The sequence below is a fragment of the Cherax quadricarinatus genome, unplaced genomic scaffold (genome assembly GCF_038502225.1).
Source record: "Cherax quadricarinatus isolate ZL_2023a unplaced genomic scaffold, ASM3850222v1 Contig49, whole genome shotgun sequence".
Classification (NCBI taxonomy): domain Eukaryota; kingdom Metazoa; phylum Arthropoda; class Malacostraca; order Decapoda; family Parastacidae; genus Cherax; species Cherax quadricarinatus.
Genome location: NW_027195075.1, coordinates 330,918 through 351,673, shown reverse-complemented (window position 1 = coordinate 351,673; position 20,756 = coordinate 330,918). Strand labels below are relative to the sequence as shown.

At 40.3% G+C, this 20,756-nt stretch overlaps 1 protein-coding gene across 1 annotated transcript in view; it reads right to left on the bottom strand.

Moving 5' to 3' along the window:
* Positions 1–20,756, bottom strand: part of LOC128700457 (dynein axonemal heavy chain 12-like) — a gene marked incomplete at its 5' end in the record, with an annotated part of 447,977 nt that overhangs the window by 99,819 nt on the left and 327,402 nt on the right. The window lies entirely within an intron of this gene.

The following is a 20,756-nucleotide window of genomic DNA, read 5'->3' as shown; positions in this document are numbered from 1 at the left end:
CTCACTAAGACTGTACCACAATGAGATGCAGTCCCAGGAAAACTCTGTATAGAAGCAAAGTATTACATCAAATATACTGAAATTATTTCTGAGACTGCAGTGGCTTTCATCACGATAATTTGCAGTACTTCCCACGTTACAAACATCCATATTTAATCTTTCGTAAGTATGATATCAAGCACTATCCCGTGTGTATCGTTCAGGACAAGCAGTGGTGAAGGCTTGATCCTCCGTCTGTGTGTCATTCAACACAAGCAGTGGTGAAGACTTGATCCTCCGTCTGTATGTCATTAAACACAAGCAGTGGTGAAGACTTGATCCTCCGTCTGTATATCATTAAACACAAGCAGTGGTGTACAGTGTAGTTTTCTTAGTAATAAATTACTTTATCTTACGTTTCCCTTACACCAATGCTGGGTCAGGTCCCAGTGGCACCGTCCCACACCTGGCCTTCCCTGTGATGGCCTGATCGATCAGGTTGTTGGTGCTGCTGCACACAGTCCAATTTATGTAGGGTGATCAAGAAGTGACTTTAGGAACTTATCAAATTCCCTCCTAAAGACTATCAAAGGTTTGTTAATAAGTTCCTTTTTGTATAAAATGAGGTTCCTGAAAAGTCGACGTTTTCGTCCACTTATTGTGTAAGAGGTTCTGCTGTGTACACATTATACCCTTGATTTTTATCACAGTTATTTTGCACCTGCCAAATCTGTTGATTTCTTATGGAGTGATTTTGGTGTATAGTTTGGGACCAGGATTTTTTCTATATTGATTATAATGTATCTTTCTCGCCTATATTTCGAGGAGCAAAATTCAAAGGACTTCAAGTGTTCAGTGTACCAAGGCAGTGACGGTTCTGTTTATGTTTTCTGTCTCTGCAGTCTCTCCTGCCTAGGAGGCCGCTAGTTCACAGTAGTATTCCAGGATGGAGTGAATAAATGACTTGAAGCTTATCATTGCCTTGGCATCTTTTGTTATGTAAGTAATAGTTATAAGAACATAAGAACATAAGAAAGAAGGAACACTGCAACAGGCCTACTGACCCAAGTGGAGCAGGTCCATGTTTCCCCCTCCCCCGGTTTTGACCAATGACCCACCCCCCAGATTATCCCAATGACCCACCCAGCCTGGTCATCTCAACTCAAGGATGGAGCACTGCACCTGACACAGCAGCACAAGCTAGTCAGGTCAAATCACACCCACCCACACTCACTCATGTATTTAACTAACCTATTTTTTTAAACTACACAATGTTTTAGCCTCAATAACTGTACTCGGGAGTTTGTTCCACTCATCCACAACTCTATTACCAAACCAGTGCTTTCCTATATCCTTCCTGAATCTGAATTTTTCCAACTTGAAACCATTGCTGCGAGTCCTGTCATGGCTGGAAATTTTCAGCACGCTATTTACATCCCCTTTATTTATTCCTGTTTTCCATTTATACACCTCGATCATATCCCCCCTAATTCTATGCCTTTCGAGAGAGTGCAGATTCAGGGCCCTCAGTCTATCCTCATAGGGAAGATTTCTGTTATATGGGATCATCTTTAGTAGTACTGAAGGCGGCTGAGCGCCGTATCAAACGATGCCGCCTTTTCACACCTAGGTGTTACTTCCGGTGTAGGGTTTCTTCTGTACGTCATGACAAAGGGTGCTGCCTTTTCACACCTTTATGCTAATGACATTGACCTTATGATAATGACCCTTCTGGGCATGTGCCGGCTTTTCACACCTTCATGCTAATGACCTTGACCCCACCCACGACCCCCACCCATGGCCCCCACCAACGACCCCACCCACGACCCCCACCCACGCACCCATCTGCCGCGCTCTCGTGCCCGCCCGCGCCCCTCGCGCCCATCTGTTGCGCCCACCCGCACCTTCTGCAGCATCGTCCGGATCACCCCCGCTCACCGAATCTTTTCCGATTTTTTTCGAATTTTTTTCATTTTCTTGTGCTCTCCACTTCCTTGGATCAAGTTTTTTTTTTTTGATTCCTCCCTATGGGGTTTCGAATTTCTTATGATCTCCTCTGATCAAGTTTTTCTCGATATCAACTTTTTTGAGGGTCTCCTTCCCACTTTCACCCCCATCCCAAATTCTTTTCGATTTTTTTTTTTTAATTTCATTTTCTTATGATCTCCATCTCCTTGGAGTTTACCTGGAGTTCACCTGGAGAGAGTTCCGGGGGTCAACGCCCCCACGGCCCGGTCTGTGACCAGGCCTCCTGGTGGATCAGAGCTTGATCAACCAGGCTGTTGCTGCTGGCTGCACGCAAACCAACGTATGAGCCACAGCCCGGCTGGTCAGGAACCGACTTTAGGTGCTTGTCCAGTGCCAGCTTGAAGACTGCCAGGGGTCTGTTGGTAATCAAGGTTTTTGGATTCCCCCCTCTTCGGGTAAGCATTCAAATGAACTCCCCCTATGGGGCATGGTACTTTCTCTTACTACAGGTCTAAACAAGTGTGACGTCACCCCACCTGTGTTTACTCGGCGGTCAGTGACGTCACGTGATGACCTCACACACAGGCTGAATCTTGTTGACTTTCCCCTATGTCAGTGACGTCACGTGATGACCACACACACACAGGCTGAATCTTGTCGACTTCCCCCTATGTCAGTGACGTCACGTGATGACCACACACACAGGCTGAATCTTGTTGACTTTCCCCTATGTCAGTGACGTCACGTGATGACCACACACACAGGCTGAATCTTGTCGACTTCCCCCTATGTCAGTGACGTCACGTGATGACCACACACACAGGCTGAATCTTGTCGACTTTCCCCTATGTCAGTGACGTCACGTGATGACCACACACACACAGGCTGAATCTTGTCGACTTCCCCCTATGTCAGTGACGTCACGTGATGACCACACACACAGGCTGAATCTTGTTGACTTTCCCCTATGTCAGTGACGTCACGTGATGACCACACACACACAGGCTGAATCTTGTTGACTTTCCCCTATGTCAGTGACGTCACGTGATGACCACACACACAGGCTGAATCTTGTTGACTTTCCCCTATGTCAGTGACGTCACGTGATGACCACACACACACAGGCTGAATCTTGTCGACTTTCCCCTATGTCAGTGACGTCACGTGATGACCACACACACACAGGCTGAATCTTGTCGAGCAAGACAATAAAATGCAGGATAACACTAATACACAATATTTTCATTTATTTATTTATTATACAACCAATGCATTTCATATACATCCAACAAAAAAATTTATTGAAAAAGGGTACAATTCATTGACTAAAATCAACATATTTTTATCTTGAAGAAATTCTGTGCATTTTGTTCTGGATCATCTTCGTCGTCACCATCTCAGTATTACACATTTCATATACAACATAGGGAAAACATTACACATTTTCACTCTTAACCCAGGATAACCCAAATAATTCCACATTTTTTCATTAATACCCACAACAATCCACAATTTCTTTACAAAAGATTCACTCTCATCAAGTCTAGACATTTTTTCTCGTTTTAACTATTTCATCAACTGTGTTAAGCAAGAGTCAGCCTGTTAACATCTATGTTCCTTGTCATCTCATCTAGTGGGTCTAGCGCCTAGTTAAAATTGTAATAGTAACAATTTGCAATCATTATACTTCTAGTTATACATTGTGTAAATTGTTTTAGACTATTTGATCAACTGGATTGTAGTGTTTAACTTCTGATACACCAATTTAATGACTGCAGACACGCACTGACACATAATAAACACATTAAAACGCTGGTAACTCCAGAAGCTGGGCCTAGTGTGTGACCTTGAGAAGTTGAGTGTTTATTACGACCAGCGGTGTACCACTCTCACCTATATTTACATCAACAAAAGTGTATTCTAAGTGATAAAGTGTACACTTGGTGTACTTGGTAACACTTGTCATACATAGTAATGCGTGTGTAAGTGAGATTGTTTAGGTACTGGTTCATCTATCTACAGCTGCACACTTATGCTTGCATACATGTATAACATAGTAATGTGTGAGTTACCCAGGATGGATCAAGGAAGTCAACCAGAGTGATTTATAAGAGGTTGTCTTCAGCGTTCATTGTGATGTCTGCTATATTATTATTTCAGTGAGGTACATTAGGTGGCAGTAGCCTGAACTATCTCAAGTGGAAGTTATCATTTGAACCTCATGTTTAATGTGATGTATGTCAGAATTCTAATTTTATGCTCAATATTACCTACTTTCTCTCTCTCTCTCTCTCTGTTCATCTTTGTAATTTGTGATAAGGTGTAAGACCTCGCCTGTACCATCCATTATATCATTATATGTACCATATTATTAACACACATACAAGAGGTCTCTGAGTGTATTTTTGGTGGGGTGTGTGTCGTATTGAGTGGTGGTGGTCTGGGTTGAGTATGGTTGGAGGTGTTCATTGAACTTGAGCACTTGTGTCTTGTGATCTATTTTGGACTTCTGACTTTGTAGTGAATATTTGCTCTTGCATAAGCTATAAGGGAAAGATAAGCGAGGAATTCTTGTGTTGTGAGTCTTACACCAGATATCATCACTGGCAAACATGGCAACTGTCATAGAGGAACCTATTTCTGCAAGTGATGGAAATGATGATAGCTTCCAGACCTTTAAAAGTAAACAAAAGAGAAAAAGTGAGAAAGGGCTAGAGCGTCGACGTAGTCAGACTCACTTGACTCGTACACAATGTGATACTAAACGTCCTTGGTGCACAGAGGCTGCAAGAAGTCTTTCTTCAAAGGAAGAATGTGTTAAGCTGAACTTCCCTGACAACACCCCGCTGTCTGCTAAGTGTGCATGGCTAATGGAAGCTGTAAACAAGCATCCTAACTCAAGGATCCAATTTAGGAAAAACACACACAACTTTGTGTTTGTGGAACAGAATAAAGAGCTGATCAATGATCTACTTAGTACACCTTATGGGGATATTAAGCTGCTCCGACCTCAATCAGACACTCACCACTTTAAAAAATGGGTCAGTATCATAATCTTTGGATACCCTCTCTGCATGGACCCATCCCATCTGACTCTAAGTGAGCATATCATCAAGCCTAAAAGACTTAAAGGAAAATCCCAAATTATTGCCAGTTGGGTGGGTCCTGTGCCCCTCCCCCGGAATATCTGGGTGCATGGTTTACGTTTCCTAAACATCGAAGTGTACCTACCCCCTAAACGTAGGTGTTACAAATGCCAGCACTATGGCCATGTTGCAGTAGACTGTGGAATACTACATTCTTGGTGTGGTAAGTGTGCTGGGAAACATTCCACTAGAGAATGCACAGTAGGCCCTGACAGCCAAAAATTTAAGTGTATTAACTGTAAAGAAGTTGGGGTTACAGTTTCCCACAAGGACTGCAGTCAGAACCCAAACAACCTTCGAGGTAAACCTGATAACAGTCCTTTAATGGTAACTGAGGATGGGGCCATCCAGTCTACCACAGCCAGATCTGAGACTGAACCTCTGCAAAGTGTGCAAGAACCCCACCTCACTGCAAACAATTCTGGTGATACCAGAATGCCATCACACACACCAGCTGTGGAGGAGCTAGCCATCCCTGCTAGCACATATAGAACTACTGGTCTGCCACTACAGATACCTATGGCTACACCTGAATATGGGGATGAGTTTGTCATTTCTCCCAATACACACAACTACAACAGTCAGACGGACACCACACAGGTAACCTCCCTGGAAATTGGAGATGAGTCAGATGCACAGGACCTACCTGCAATGAATGATGAAACAGAGAACACTAATGTAACCATGGTACCTGTTAAGGTGATAGGTGTTAAAGGAAGCACTAACCCAGAAGTGCCATCCTCCGGAGAGGCATTGGATTCGCCTGACCTTCCTCATATTATAACAAATTTCCAGAAAAAAATTGAGCATCTTGAACAGATCCTGACAAGTTTAATAAATATATGTAATCAGGATGATGCTCTTGAGCATGGTGATGATGTCAAAAGTGCAGCAATCTCCGTTCAGCTTCCAGCAATTTGTGAGAAAGAAGCCCATAACTCTTGCCTTCAAAACTTGCCTCATAACTGGCTGCCAAAATGCCAAAAAATGCTTAAAAATAAAGGTTCTGAAGATAAAGACGTACAAACTATGCTATTTGCTCTTAAGTGTCTGCACACTGCAGTCAAAGCATAATAGTTTTACCATCTTATGAGCAAGAGATTGTAATAACTCACTACAATGGATACATTACAAATCTTTTCATGGAACATTGCTTCCATCAGGAAGCGGTTGCCTGACTTACATCATATTAGTGCAACCAAGAATATTGATGTCATCTGTTTGCAGGAATGTAGATTGAAAGATGGAGCACCTCCACCAAACTTGCCTGGATATGCAGCTTATAACCTAAGGTCAACCAACTGTTGTGTGATGTATGTCAGAAAGAACTTGCCACATTCACTCCTTTCCTTGCAGAGTCGAGTTAACATGCAGTATCATGGTGTCAGAGTATATGCAGGCGATTTTTCCATAAACATTTTTAATCTCTATGCCCCAGCGAACCAGCTTCGACCTGATGCTTTACCAGATCGCATCAATAGTGAACCTACCATCATTCTTGGAGATTTTAATGCCAGACATAAGATAATGGTGGGTCTATTACAAACACCAATAGAACTAAACTAGTGAGATTGCTGAATGAGCATGATAATGTTCGAATTGTGGGCACTACTGAGCCTACTCACATATATGGTGGCATACTAGATCTGTGTCTTGGATTTAATACATCATATACGATGCATGACTCTGTCATAGTTGATGATCTTCTATCTGATCACTTCCCAAGACTAACAACTGTCAATCTTGATCACATCTCCAGCAATCAAGGAGCTAAATACAGAAGGAGGAAACTTATTCTCAAACCAGAACACAGAGACAACTTTATTAACCACTTGGATCAATGGTATAAGAATTACGAGCCCACTGGCACACAAAAATTTAATGATGATTTAATTACCACTATTGAGAGTGTTCTCACAGATCAAGTGGGCAGGAATAGGAAACAAAGACCCTCCACTATAAATAACAATAAAAATCAATGTAAATACTATAATGATCCACAGCTGCGCAATCTAACACATGCAGCTAGGAGGATTGGTAAAGCATACCGTGAATGTAGAACCCCAGACCTGCTCAGAACGTTCCAAGCTGCACTAACAAATGCAAGGAATAGAAAGGAAGAACTTAGGCAACAGGAATGGGAACAGTTTGTTAGTGGATTAAATAGGTCCACCCCTTTGAGATTGGCTTGGAAAGGTATAAATAAAATAACCAGGAAAAAGACTGGCAATGTTGCTCATCCCTTTCCTCTTGAAAAAGCAAATGACCTCATAAATGACTGGTCCAAAACATCCAGGCATGAAAGCCTTCCATCTCATATTAGAAAAAATTTAGAGAGTACTTCTGAAGAATTGTTGAAACTGATTAATTTTATGAGCCAAAATATTGATGAGAGTGATTGCCTCTTTACCGAGTATGAATTAGATAATGCATTAACCAAAGGTCGATCAACTGCTCCTGGAGAGGATGGTATAACCTATGATATTCTCAGAACTCTAAGGCACGTGCCTGATAACCCTTTGTTGGCACTGTATAATCTCAGTTACATTGAGGGCGTTCTTCCTACTTCCTGGACCAATAGTCTCGTTGTGCCTATCCCTAAGCCCCAACAGCCTGATACATTTAGGCCGATCTCCTTAACTAGTTGTCTTTGCAAAACTTTCGAAAGAATGATGCTTAACAGATTGTACTACAGAATCAGACATCAACTTTCCCCCTACCTATATGGGTTCATGAAAGGTAAAAGTGTGCAGAACTGTATTTCCACCTTTCTCACTGCACACACCTCTACTAGTTTTACCACTTTTCTTGATCTAAAATCTGCATTTGATATTGCAAACAGAACCGTTATACTACATGAACTAGCCAAAATGAATATTGGTGGTAGCTTACTCTGCTGGATAATAGGATACCTGTCAAATAGAGTATCCTCTGTCCTTTACCAAGGCTTCAGAAGTGATTCTAAAGAAATGTCTTTAGGTACACCGCAGGGAGGAGTTCTTAGTCCCATGCTATTTAATATTCTGATTAATGCTCTCCTAAATGCTCTACCTGCCTCACCTAAACATATAGCTATAAGCTATGCTGATGATATCATGATCCATACAACAGGGCATAAGAAGATGAATACCATTCTTAATGAAGTTCAAGCAATTTGTAATCGACTAGGCCTCATAAAATCTTCCTCTAAAACAAAGATATTAACAAGCAAACGACATCCCCCACCCATCTATTTTCAGGGTGAAATCATTAGCTACGTTAAAACTTACAGATATCTTGGTGTAGATGTACCCTTTAACAAATCCACTATACCACAACTAAACAAGAAATGTAAAGCTAGGCTAAATGCTCTCAAAGCTGTTGCTGGCTAGAATCCCAACTATGGTGCTAATGTGAGAATCGTGAGAATGATGTACATAGCCTATGTTAGCTCCTTAATTGATTATGCTGCTCCCATGTTGATATTAGCTAGAGAAAGTTCCCTCCGACCCTTGGAGTTAATGCAAAATGAAGCTCTCAGGACTATTCTTGGCTGTCCCAGATCTACAAAAGTTCTTAACATGAGAAAGGAGCTTGGTATTTCTAGTATCAGTGATAGGATTGTTGAAATTAACACTGTACTCGGTATTAGAATGTTGAGAAACGAACCAGACACTGTCACAGTGAATCTTACCAAGTGTGTAGAGGTAAATACACACAGATCTAAATGGATTGTGAAAACGTGCAATTGCATTAAGTTTTATAACCTGCATGAACTGTATTACTGTAGGCAACAAGAGCATTTCACCCCTCCATGGAAGATGTGTTCATTTAATATCACATACCTACAAGTCCCTCCCAAGAAGCTCATTGCTAGTAATCCCTTCCTTAAATCTCTTGTTAGAGCAACTGCTCAAGAAGAAATTTTTCGCCTAGCTGGTAGTAATAAGTTATCACAAGTTATATACACTGATGGATCTAAACAGGAGTCTTCTGGCAGGGCTGCATCTGCTCTTGTTGCCACCTCCCTAGTTAAGAACGATAATAAATTTGTTGAGTTAGGCATAAGAATTAACAACTGGGCGTCTACACTGCAAACTGAATTGTTTGCAATCCTAATGGCGCTAAAGCTAACCTGTGACACTGAGCTTGACTCTATCATCATTACTGATTCTATGTCATCATTGAAGGCTCTTGGCTCATATAATGACTCCAACAACATGCTCATTGGGGAAGCCAGGTATAGATACTCAAAAATTAGGGACAAAGGAATTAATGTACAATTGCTATGGATCCCATCACACATTGGATTACTCCTTCATGATAAAGTTGATATGTTAGCCAAGAAGAGTATCCAGAAGGAGAACGTAGAATATAACTTTGGTATAACTGTGTCTAGCATTAGGAATAATATTAGGAGAGAAGTAAATAATGAAGATGATTGTTATAGGAATGCAGTTAGAAGCCTGAGTAGATCTATAACCCACTATGATAACATGAACGTAGATAAGTATGTTTATGGAGCAACTTGCAATGTGAACAGACTGACTGATGTTGTAGTGGCCAGGCTTAGGCTTGGTTACAAGTACTTCTGGCAGTTTGGGAGACACACAGATGATGATCAAACTAAATGTAAATTATGTGATCAGGCATATGGTCACTCTCTTGAACACTATGTGCTTAATTGTCCACATATTGAGGAATACAGAGACAGACAGTATAATAACCTATGTGACATGTCAAGATATCTTATTAATGAAAATAAGATACCAGATATACTAAGCAAATTTCCTAAATTTGCTTGTAACAGATAAGTGAACTATAGATATGTAGATATAAATCCATATGTATTCCTGTTAACCCTTTGGGGCCTAGTTCCTAGGCCTTTTGTGTATCCACATGCTCTCGCGCTACCGTCCACAGGATGGATATGGGGTGCACAATAAACTAGCCACTTCGGTGGCAAAATCTAAAATCATCAGAAAAAGTCACCACAACACTTACAACTTATAACCACTTTTCGATAAATTCACTAGTCACAATTTTACATATTACGAAGTTAATACACACACACACACACAATTACTCAGATATGGTAAACATGAGGAAATTAAATCTTCATCAAAGTACAAAACAAATTCTGGCCACAAAATAGAGCGAAACACCAACGTCAAAGACCTGGGAGTGATTATGTCGGAGGATCTCATCTTCAAGGACCATAACATTGTATCAATCGCATCTGCTAGAAAAATGACAGGATGGATAATGAGAACCTTCAAAACTAGGGAGGCCAAGCCCATGATGACACTCTTCAGGTCACTTGTTCTATCTAGGCTGGAATATTGCTGCACTCTAACAGCACTTTTCAAGGCAGGTGAAATTGCTGACCTAGAAAATGTACAGAGAACTTTCACGGCGCGCATAACGGAGATAAAACACCTCAATTACTGGGAGCGCTTGAGGTTTCTAAACCTGTATTCCCTGGAACGCAGGAGGGAGAGATACATGATTATATACACCTGGAAAATCCTAGAGGGACTAGTACCGAACTTGCACACGAAAATCACTCACTACGAAAGCAAAAGACTTGGCAGACGATGCACCATCCCCCCAATGAAAAGCAGGGGTGTCACTAGCACGTTAAGAGACCATACAATAAGTGTCAGGGGCCCGAGACTGTTCAACTGCCTCCCAGCACACATAAGGGGGATTACCAACAGACCCCTGGCAGTCTTCAAGCTGGCACTGGACAAGCACCTAAAGTCAGTTCCTGATCAGCCGGGCTGTGGCTCGTACGTTGGTTTGCGTGCAGCCAGCAGCAACAGCCTGGTTGATCAGGCGCTGATCCACCAGGCCTGGTCACAGACCGGGCCGCGGGGGCGTTGACCCCCGAAACTCTCTCCAGGTAAACTCCAGGTAAACACCCCACAACCCACAACACCCACAACAACAACCCACTTATAACATCTTTTTCGATATCTCTAGTTCGACAACAACACTCACATCCCACAACACCCACATCCCAAAACACCCACAACCCACAACACCCACAACCCACATCACCCACAACAACAACCCACTTATAACATCTTTTTCGATATCTCTAGTTCGACAACGATACCCACAACCCTCATCACTTACCAATTTATTCACAATTTTTCCTCTTTCGATACAAATTTTTCCCCTTCTTTTTATTGAATCTTAAAATGTAATGCACATTCCTCCCTACGTTACTAAAATTCTAATAAAATCCTCTCCATACCCATCTCCTTGTATCCACATAAATTAATATTATACTCACAGCAAGTAATCTCACTACCCAACTACTCTGACATGTTTCTCCACACTCCAATCTTTTCCAGTGTATCATAACTTTTCACTTCTATAATTTCTTTTATAATATTCACACATTACCTTTATTTTCAGTAAAATCCCCCCATATTTCATTAAATTTTTAATACAACCCTCCCCATACCCCTCTCCATCTCACCTACATTTCTTCACACCCACTCACCCGTCTCCCAACACACCTCTTCAGAACAAACACAAAAATCACATTTCACATCCACAAATGCATCATCACCCATCTCAAATCCACTAAAATCACTGTAACCAAGATATTCACAAAATTCTATGACCAACTAACACACACAGACAACTCACTTTACTTTGAGCACCTTCAAAACACTCTCATACATCATCATTTGAGACCATCTTTTCTCAATATCTCTTAAGAAATATTCTCTCATCGACAACCTTTATTATCTCGCTACAGAACAACCCCAAGATTACTTCGAACACTCTCATAAATCATTTGAATACTCACATAAACACCTTTGGACATTTTCCAAACAACACTGAAACATTTCCAAGTCAACATTTTGATTACTCCCAAATAAGATTTGACATCTCTAATTTATCTACACTTACATATTTCATTAAATTACAACTCATCCCCCAAACTCCTCCCTCATTCTCCAGATTTTTACAACAGTATCACAAAAACTAACTCATACACTTATGTCATGAGACATTACCAACACTAACACACACACACACACACACTCGAATTCAATCCAGCCAAATGCAAAGTCATGAAGATTGGGGAGGGGCAAAGAAGACCGCAGACAGAGTATAGGCTAGGTGGACAAAGACTACAGACCTCACTCAGGGAGAAAGACCTTGGGGTGACCATAACACCGAGCACATCACCGGAGGCACACATCAACCAAATAACCGCTGCAGCATACAGGCGCCTGGCAAACCTGAGAATAGCGTTCCGATAACTTAATAAGGAATCGTTCAAGACACTGTACACTGTGTATGTTAGGCCCACACTGGAGTATGCAGTACCAGTCTGGAACCCACACCTGGTCAAGCACGTCAAGAAGTTAGAGAAAGTACAAAGGTTTGCAACAAGGCTAGTCCCAGAGCTCAAGGGAATGTCGTACGAGGAAAGGTTAAGGGAAATCGGACTGACGACACTGGAGGACAGAAGGGTCAGGGGAGACATGATAACGACATACAAGATACTGTGGGGAATAGACAAGGTGGACAGAGATAGGATGTTCCAGAGAGGGGACACAGGGACAAGGGGTCACAACTGGAAGTTGAAGACTCAGACGAGTCACAGGGACGTTAGGAAGTATTTCTTCAGTCATAGAGTTGTCAGCAAGTGGAATAGCCTAGCAAGTGAAGTAGTGGAGGCAGGAACCATACATAGTTTTAAGATGAGGTATGACAAAGCTCAGGAAGCAGAGAGAGAGAGAGGACCCAGTAGCGATCAGTGAAGAGGTGGGGCCAGGAGCTGAGTCTCGACCCCTGCAACCACAATTAGGTGAGTACAATTAGGTGAGTACACACACACCACACTTTACTTTGTACAACACCAAAAACATCATCAATTACCATTGATTACTCCAAAAACATCATTTGAACACATTCAAGAAACATCATCAAACTCCTTTGAATACTCCCAAAACACCACTGAATACTACCAAAACAGCACCGAATACTGTCCAAACAACACTAAAAATCACCAGAAACTAAGATCAACACCACCAACTAACACCCATTTTATAGAAATCCCCTCAAATAACTATAACCAAGACGATCCCACTCACCTCAGACTATTATATAACATGAGCGCAAAAAAAAAAAATTCTCATAAATCGTTTGAATACTCACAAAAAACACCTTTGAACATTTCCAAACAACACCGAAACACTTACAGCAGGATCACCACCAACTGAAATCATAACATGTACACACACACAAAAAAAAACTAAGACATCCATCAACAATCATCAATGACCACTCATTTTTATAAACTTTTGCACAAAAAATCACAATCACCAACTCCATGCAATATCTAATACACTCCTCTCACTACCACCAACACATACCAGCACAGATAGGGATACCTCCCATGATATCACACTCCATCCTGTGTTTACTTGACGACGTCACACCCCACTTTTACTTCATTTAACTTATTGAGAGGAAGCTACTTGTTTCAACCTGTTACATCTCCAATATCTAAGATCACAACAATCAAGACGTTTACCAAATTCTGTAACCCCACCACTAAGATCACACATTTTTTGTACACATTCTCTTAAAACATCATCATAACGAAGTTCACTAAAACTATCTATACTTTTAATAAGATCACATAACATTTTGTCTTCTCTAACTCACTCACCAATTTACATTCACACTTACACATTTCATTAACCGGAATTACATCTCATCCACCAAACTCCTCCCTCATTCTCCAGACTTTACAACATTAACACAAAAAAAATTAACTCATACACATATGACATGAGACATTACCACAACTAACACACTGACTAACTTTGAACCAACTCTGAACATCACCAAAACACCACTGAACATCTTCAAAAAATACTCTGCACATCATTTGAACACCTTCAAAAACACCATCAAACACCTCCGAATACTCCCAAAACACTACTGATTACTACCAAATCAGCACTGAATACTACCAAAACACCGTCAAAATCACCAGAAACTAAGTTTAGCATCACCAGCTAACACCCATTTTATAGAAATTCCCTCAAATCACTATAACCAAGAACTTCCTCCCCATGGGCGCAAAAAAAAAGAAAAACTTGAACACAAACCTAATACACAAACACTTAATACATGATCACCATCAACTGAAGACATATCTTGTACACACATAAATCTAAGACAACCACCAACAACAATCACCCATGTTCACTTACCTCAAAATTCACTAATATCACAGAAAACACTCATTTTTTATGAACTTTCACACACAAAAAAATCATATTTGACAATATCTAAGCGCACTCACCTCACTACCACCAACACACGATGTCACACCTCACAGGACCGGCGAGGTCACCTCCAGTGACGTCACACTCCCATCTGTGTTTACTTGGCGGTCGGTAACATCACACCCAACCCACCTTGTTTCAACCTGTTGTACCCACAATATCTAAGAACACTATAACCAAGACGATTACCAGATTTTATGACCCCACCACTAATATCACAGAAAACACTCATTTTTATAATCATTCACACAAAAATCACGATCACCAATTCCATATCATGTTTACCATCATCTATCAACCCTCATCACCAAGATCACCAAAAATCTAAGATCATGCATCTCAAAACTACTATGATCACTGAAAACACTTATTTTTTTAAACATTCGCACAAAAATAAGACATACACAAAAATACCACGACACTTCCACCAACATCTATAACATAACATGAGCACTATAACACATCACCATCACCAAAAAAAAAAAAATAATACACACACACCCACAACTTATACATTTCAATCACAAATTTAAGACATGAGACATACACACCAAATCTAAGACATTCACCTCCAACTAAGACATACACATCATAACTAAGACATACACCAAAACCTATACTTGACATATTAACAATAAATATAAGACATAAGCACAAAAAAATTTACCATGTCATGAGACATTACCTGGAGTTTACCTGGAGCAGAGCTAAGTCACACACCTCCAACTAATACACATTCACTTTACTAAGTTCATGTTATCTATTCATCAACTAAAAATATTAATACAATTCACCCACCAAATTTTTTATAATCATCAAAAAATAAAACTGTTTTACACATTTTTTCTCAAACTAAATATTCATACCACATTTATCATTTCTCACCTATGCTACATATCATATTTCTCATCCACATCAACCCTAAAACATCCTTCCTTATTCATCTGCATATCACCTAGAGATGTTTTAACCCCGACGACCCATCACGACGTAGGAGCCAGAGCAACCATCACCACTCCAACACCACCTACTACACTCTGGCTCCTAGTGTCATGATGGGTCGTCGGGGTTAAAACATCTCTAAGAGATATACGGATGAATAAGGAAGGATATTTTAGGGTTGATGTGGATGAGAAATATGATATGTAGCATAGGTGAGAAATGATAAATGTGGTATGAATATTTAGTTTGAGAAAAAATGTGTAAAACAGTTTTTTTTTTATTTTTTGATGATTATAACAAATTTGGTGGGTAAATTGTATTAATATTTTTAGTTGATGAATAGTTAACATGAACTTAGTAAAGTGATTGTGTATTAGCTGGAGGTGTGTGACTTAGTTCTGGTAATGTCTCATGACATGGTAAATTTTTTGTGCTCATGTCTTATATTCATTGTTAATATGTCAAGTATAGGTTTTGGTGTATGTCTTAGTTATGATGTGTATGTCTTAGTTGGAGGTGTGTGACTTAGTTGGAGGTGTGTGACTTAGTTCTGGTAATGTCTCATGACATGGTAATTTTTTTTGTGCTTATGTCTTATATTTATTGTTAATATGTCAAGTATAGGTTTTGGTGTATGTCTTAGTTATGATGTGTACGTCTTAGTTGGAGGTGAATGTCTTAGATTTGGTGTGTATGTCTCATGTCTTAAATTTGTGATTGAAATGTATAAGTTGTGGGTGTGTATGTATTATTTTTTTTTTTTTTGGTGATTGTGATATGTTATAGTGCTCATGTTATATTATAGATGTTGGTGGAAGTGTCGTGGTATTTTTTGTGTATGTCTTATTTTTGTGCGAATGTTTAAAAAAATAAGTGTTTTCAGTGATCATAGTAGTTTTGAGATGCATGATCTTAGATTTTTGGTGATCTTGGTGATGAGGGTTGATAGATGATGGTAAACATGATATGGAATTGGTGATCGTGATTTTTGTGTGAATGATTATAAAAATGAGTGTTTTCTGTGATATTAGTGGTGGGGTCATAAAATCTGGTAATCGTCTTGGTCATAGTGTTCTTAGATATTGTGGGTACAACAGGTTGAAACAAGGTGGGTTGGGTGCGATGTTACCGACCGCCAAGTAAACACAGATGGGAGTGTGACGTCACTGGAGGTGACCTCGCCGGTCCTGTGAGGTGTGACGTCGTGTGTTGGTGGTAGTGAGGTGAGTGCGCTTAGATATTGTCAAATATGATTTTTTTTGTGTATGAAAGTTTATAAAAAATGAGTGTTTTCTGTGATATTAGTGAATTTTGAGGTAAGTGAACATGGGTGATTGTTGTTGGTGGTTGTATTAGATTTATTTGTGTACAAGATATGTTTTCAGTTGATGGTGATCATGTGCTAAATGTTTGTGTATTAGGTTTGTGTTCAAGTTTTTTTTTTTTTTTTTTTTTTTGCGCCCAGGGGGAGGGAGTTCTTGGTTATAGTGATTTGAGGGAATTTCTATAATGGTGATGCTAAACTTAGTTTCTGGTGATTTTGACGGTGTTTTGGTAGTATTCAGTGCTGATTTGGTAGTAATCAGTAGTGTTTTGGGAGTATTCAGAGGTGTTTGATGGTGTTTTTGAAGGTGTTCAAATGATGTGCAGAGTATTTTTTGAAGATGTTCAGTGGTGTTTTGGTGATGTTCAGAGTTGGTTCAAAGTTAGTCAGTGTGTTAGTTGTGGTAATGTCTCATGTCATATGTGTATGAGTTATTTTTTTTGTGTTAATGTTGTAAAGTCTGGAGAATGAGGGAGGAGTTTGGTGGATGAGATGTAATTTCGGTTAATGAAATGTGTAATTGTGAATGTAAATTGGTGAGTGAGTTAGAGAAGACAAAATGTTATGTGATCTTATTAAAAGTATAGATAGTTTTAGTGAACTTCGTTATGATGATGTTTTAAGAGAATGTGTACAAAAAATGTGTGATCTTAGTGGTGGGGTTATAGAATTTGGTAAACGCCTTGATTGTGGTGATTTTAGATATTGGAGATGTAACAGGTTGAAACAAGTAGCTTCCTCTCAGTAAGTTAAATGAAGTAAAAGTGGGGTGTGACGTTGTCAAGTAAACACAGGATGGAGTGTGATGTCATGGGAGGTATCCCTATCTGTGCTGGTATGTGTTGGTGGTAGTGAGAGGAGTGTATTAGATATTGTATGGAGTTGGTGATTGTGATTTTTTGTGCGAAAGTTTATAAAAATGAGTGGTCATTGATGATTGTTGATGGATGTCTTAGTTTTTTTTTGTGTGTGTGTACATGTTATGTTTTCAGTTGGTTGTGATCCTGCTGTAAGTGTTTCGGTGTTGTTTGGAAATGTTCAAAGGTGTTTTTTGTGAGTATTCAAATGATTTATGAGAATGTTTTTTTTTTTTTTGCGCACATGTTATATAATAATCTGAGGTGAGTGGGATCGTCTTGGTTATAGTGATTTGAGGGGATTTCTATAAAATGGGTGTTAGTTGGTGGTGTTTGATCTTAGTTTCTGGTGATTTTTAGTGTTGTTTGGACAGTATTCGGTGCTGTTTTGGTAGTATTCAGTGGTGTTTTGGGAGTATTCAAAGGAGTTTGATGTTTCTTGAATGTGTTCAAATGATGTTTTTGGAGTAATCAAAGTTAATTGATGATGTTTTTGGTGTTGTACAAAGTAAAGTGTGGTGTGTGTGTGTGTGTGTGTGTGTGTGTGTGTGTGTGTGTGTGTGTGTGTGTGTGTGTGTGTGTGTGTGTGTGTGTGTGTGGGTGGGTGTGTGTGTGTGTGTTAGTGTTGGTAATGTCTCATGACATAAGTGTATGAGTTAGTTTTTGTGATACTGTTGTAAAAATCTGGAGAATGAGGGAGGAGTTTGGGGGATGAGTTGTAATTTAATGAAATATGTAAGTGTAGATAAATTAGAGATGTCAAATCTTATTTGTGAGTAATCAAAATGTTGACTTGGAAATGTTTCAGTGTTGTTTGGAAAATGTCCAAAGTTGTTTATGTGAGTATTCAAATGATTTATGAGAGTGTTGGAAGTAATCTGTGGGTTGTTCTGTAGCGAGATGATAAAGGTTGTCGATGAGAGAATATTTCTTAAGAGATATTGAGAAAAGGTGGTCTCAAATGATAATGTATGAGAGCGTTTTGAAGGTGCTCAAAGTAAAATGAGTTGTCTGTGTGTGTTAGTTGGTCATAGAATTTTGTGAATATCTTGGTTACAGTGATTTTAGTGGAATTGAGATGGGTGATGAGATGCATTTATGGATGTGAAATGTGATTTTTGTGTTTGTTCTGAAGAGGTGTGTTGGGAGACCGGTGAGTGGGTGTGAAGAAATGTAGGTGAGATGGAGAGGGGTATGGGGAGGGTTGTATTAAAAATTTAATGAAATATGGGGGATTTTACTGAAAATAAAGGTAATGTGTGAAAATTATAAAAGAAATTATAGAAGTGAAAAGTTATGATACACTGGAAAAGATTGGAGTGTGTAGAAACATGTCACAGTAGTTGGGTAGTGAGATTACGTTGTGAGTATAATATTAATTTATGTGGATACAAGGATTCGCTGCCTGACTACGGTGGAGTGCGGTTGTGCTCTGCACCCCTCTGCTGTTTCAGGCGAGCTACATCAGTTCGTCAACAGCCATTGAGTAGTGAGGACGTGTGCTGCTCATTTTTCAACATGGCGCTGCATAGCAACAGGCGCATCAACACTGTTTGCGTTGAGTTGACCCGTGGGGCTGTCACGGGAGCCACGATGGATTTGTTACTACCGGCGATTATCCGTGATACCTACGGTATCGCAAATGAAGAGATATGTGGTGTAGCACTTAATGGGACGACACAGATTTTCGTTAAAATGACGTCAGCAAATGTCTACGAAGCAGTGGTGGATAAGTATCAAGAGACCATTATAGCCGTCAATTCAGCTGTATCAGTACGTCTTCATGATGTATCACGATACTACACATGGGTAAAAATCAAGAATGTGCCTTTTTTAAGCGACTGATTTTGTTATAAAAGATGAACTACGTAATTATGGTACGGTTCATATGGCCTCTGCAGGTCGGTGGGCCGCAGGACCTTACGCTGGAAGTTTGGAGGGAACATATTCAGTCAAAATGACCTTACGTCATCCCATACCGTCCTATATTATGTTGCAAGCATTTCGAACTCAAGTATATGTAACATATGCGGGGCAACGTCGTACGTGTCGGCTGTGTGGGTCGTATGACCACATAGCGGCACAGTGTGGTAAGCGTCGTGGGAATCTCCAAATATCACAACAGCAACAATCGGAAGAGGTCGAGGAAGTTGAGGGACGAGAACAGTCTTATGCTCATCCGTCTCTACAACGGTCATCTTGGAGTGAAGAAGTAGAAAAAGCGCAGGAGAATGCTTTGGAGGATGCAAAACAGCGAGAAGAATCACCGTCACTGGACATAAATAAAGTATTTGAAGAGACTCTGCCCACTATGGGGGAAGAGGATGTAGCGGCGTCTTTAGTGAAGGCACTGGATGTTTTGTTAGACGAGTCGATCGTCAACCGTGTGGAGGATCCAGGTGCAATTTTGGGATCGGTTGAACATCATGGTGAGGCGACGGATGGAAGCATTGAGTCTAGTGTGTCGCATGGTATGATGGTAAATGTAGCAGAAGTGGAGGTGCATCACGATAGTACTAAAGAAATCCCAATGCAGGTGGAGGGTAGGACGCGAAAGTGAACTGCGACCCCATCAGACTCAGACGACGTGCTTACTCCTACCCAAAGGCCAGGAAAAAAGTCTTGGGCGGATGTACAGAGGACAGGGAACAGTGAATCCACGAAACAAGGGTTTATCAAGGTGGTTCCCAAAAAAGGGGGGAGGGATAGAGGTGGTGTAAAATGTATAAGTGAAAAGTCTATACCTAGAACTAAAGGAAAACCCCATTAATTGACTTTAAGGTTTTGACAATAAATATTAACGGTTTGAGATCTGAGCGGAAGCGAAAGTGGTTTAATGAATTTTTGGTGCGTCTAGATGTGGATGTGGTATTTATCCAAGAACACAATTACAGAATTGGATATGAGTTAGAAATGGATGGTTATGATGTGTATATGGAATATGCGACGAGGTCAAAAGGAGGCGTCGCCATTCTGGTAAAGGAAAATAGCCCGTTTGTAGTACGCCATAGTGAAAGGGGGGAGGGGAGAGTGATTAGGGTGGATGGTTTATGGGGTAGAGCACACACAAGTTTTGTATGTGTATATGGGCCGGCCGAGGGAGATGTACGACTTAAAACTCATTTTGTACAAGATGTATTAGTATATTATCTACGTAGTTTACCAAATGTAGCGATAATAGGGGGCGACTGGAATTGTGTAATACGACGAAAAGATGTGGAGCCTCGAGGAG